The sequence below is a fragment of the Podarcis liolepis genome, assembly GCF_965112155.1.
Source record: "Podarcis liolepis genome assembly, chromosome: 14".
Classification (NCBI taxonomy): Eukaryota; Metazoa; Chordata; class Lepidosauria; order Squamata; family Lacertidae; genus Podarcis; species Podarcis liolepis.
In genome coordinates this window covers 31,643,025-31,645,958 of record NC_139569.1, presented here as the reverse complement: position 1 = coordinate 31,645,958, position 2,934 = coordinate 31,643,025, and positions in this window count along the sequence as shown.

Below are 2,934 nucleotides of genomic sequence, written 5' to 3'. Positions count from 1 at the left end.
TATTCGGAAGAGTGCGAAGCATCCTAGAAAATATTTATCTGTTCCTGATCCCCCCCTCCCCCATAAAACACACACACACCACGATAATAAATGTTAAAAGCACCTAGTCTGTACCCAAGTGTGTGGGGAAAATTATTGCGAAGCAATACGAACTGGTATCTGCTGATCCGTTAAAAGGTGTGGGGTTTTTTTTTTTTTGTTTTTTTTTAAGAGCATACCTTGTAGACACTTCCTTGTTGCGGTCCAGTACTTGTTTACTCTGTAAAAGTTGAATAAGGGCGGCTTGCTTCTTAAGTAAGAGGACAGCGGACCGGGGTCAAGGGACATTCGATTTATTCCGATCCGGAGAACGTAAGCGCACTGAAATCAATGCGTTTGGATAGTTCCCTTAATGTTTCTCTCCCTCCCCCCCCCCCCACCCTCAGCAATAAAATAAAATAACATTTATCAAACGTGGAGGTGTTTCGAGGCCTGCGTTACAGTTTATTCACTCCGAGCTTTTACAGATCATTTCCTTCCGAGACTGCATCCCGCAGCACAGCCTTCCTTGAAGTAGATTCCAATTTAATGTGTATAACGCAGGAGGCCAGCTCCCCATCCGCCTCATGTTGGAAGGGGGGAAAGGATGCTCAGGTTTTCACTTTCCACCCAGTCAGGTGAAACAGCAGCAGCAGCAGCAACAACAACAACAACAACAAAAATCCAAATTTATTTCGGCAAGAGGAAAGGGGTATGTGTGTGGGGTTCGGTTCTCCTTTTGTCCCTGGAGGGAATGGAACCACCCCACCGAACTAGCAAGCGAACGAAAATGCAATCCTAGTCCGGTTCAGGGGAGACACCTCCCCGCCCCCTTTTGTAAGGAGGTCCCCGGTTTATGGGGACTTGATGGCTATTTCCATAAAACTCCAGCTCCTGAGCCAATGTCCTAGAACGTAACCGTTAGATTGCAAGGCTTGCCGGCTACTTGCATCTTCCTGCACGCGATCATTTCGCCAGCTTTATTTCGAAGTTAAATAATTTGTGGGGGGGGGGGATTGGGGTGGAACGGTGTTACTAACAAATATCTATGAAGAATAGGCTACCCTTTCTCTGGGTCCTCAGAAATCTATTTCCATGTGGGTGCAAGCACCAAACGAGATGTGCAACGGACATAAAAACAGCTGCATATGTTTCTAGATCTTTCTCCCTACATCCTCCAAGTCCGTCTTAAAAATCCGGCTAAATTGGTTTAAAAGGGCTGGGTTAGATGGGGTAGCCGTGGACACCAACCGTGACTCGTTCCAGAAACGGAATCGAACGTATTTTCTTCCCTTCTTGGCTATATGTCTTTGCACTCCACGTTTCTGTCTCCCCTACTCCCACGATAAAAAGAAAAGAAATATGTCTTTAAAAGCAGAACAAACTCTGCATCCTGAGCGGCCTTGTATTTTTTTCCCATCACCAGGCCCCCTTCTTGGCCCACCCCCTTGACACGGCTGCATTGAGGGTGAGGGTTTGGAGGTCTTTGGAGGTCTCCGAGAGCGACAGTACTTGGATTAGCTGGTAGATGGCACAATTTTCTAACGTTTAGAAAGAGAGAAGACAAAAAAGAAAAAAAACCCAACAACAACAACAAAACGGGAGCCAGAAGTCCATTTAAAAGCCCTTTATTTGAAGAGGAACAAAGATCACTTGACAAGCACAGTACAGGAGACATCTCAATGAAATTTCTAGAGGAGAATTAAAAAAAAAAACTGCAAAGGAGCTTGGTGTGATTTCACAAGGTTTTACTTTTTATAAGAAATTTACAGTGCAAAATGCGTTCACAGCTACCTCTTTTTAAATATATATATATATATAAATAAAAAATAAATACCCAGCACAGGAATGAGAGAGTTGTACACTGAAATAGGGATAGTGGAGAGAAATGAAATATTGAAAAGGGATCGTTCCTGGAGGTTCATAGACTTACAGCGGTTGTGAAGAGCTAGGAATACCTGTCGCTTAAGAAACCCAACAGCACAGATCCTAGAGGGTCCTATGAAATATTCCCCAGAATAAGGGCGGAAACTGTAGATAATGCCGTTGAGGGGAGAGATGTGTAGTAAACAGCGTGTTTACACAGAAGCAAGTCACCAAGTGCAATGGGACACATTCCCAAGTAAGAGTGTATAGGATCGCAGCTTAAAGTAACAATGGATCCAGAGAGCCGGGTTCGGTTTCATTTTATCCACACTACGCCCATATATATAGGATACCTACACACAGGGCGCAATCCAGCTGAGGGTGGTTTTGACTTGAGGCTGCGAACCTATGCAGTGTTCCTTCGGAGTAAGGCCCATTAAACTCAATGGACCTCACTCCCGAGGAAATATGCATCGATTCCAACTGTGGTGGGGTTTTTTGTGAAGGTGGCCTCCTCAGAAACAAAAGTCATTGTGCTGACAGGTGCTTACTTCTCAGTAAATATGCCTCTAGTCTGGTGGAACAGAGGCACATATAAAGCTGCCAACACTGACTGGCAGCGGCTCTCCAGGGATTTAGACAAATAGCTCTCCCAGCCGTACCTGGAGATGCCGGGGATATGAACCTGGGAACTGCTGGGTGCAAGGCAGACGCTCTACCGCTGCGCTACGGCCCTTCCAAAGTCTGGTTCACGCACGTCTACTCGTGGTTCTCCTCATTATTTCAGAGAGACTTTCTTCCAGGTAAATGTGCATAGTGGGTCGCCGGCGCATGGCCTTAGCTCCGTAGACTGCAACGGCCCTTCGTCTCAAATTTGGCTTTCTCTCCTCCTTTCCCAGTGATTTGTTTTTCTTTCCCCTATTTCCATCTTTACGAACCCCCCATTTCCTTAAATGTTTCCAGGAATGGAAGAAGTTAGAAAACGGAAGCGCATCAAGGCGAGGTCACTCCAGTCTTCAATGGGTTTTATTCGCGGGGTTTTTTTGGGGC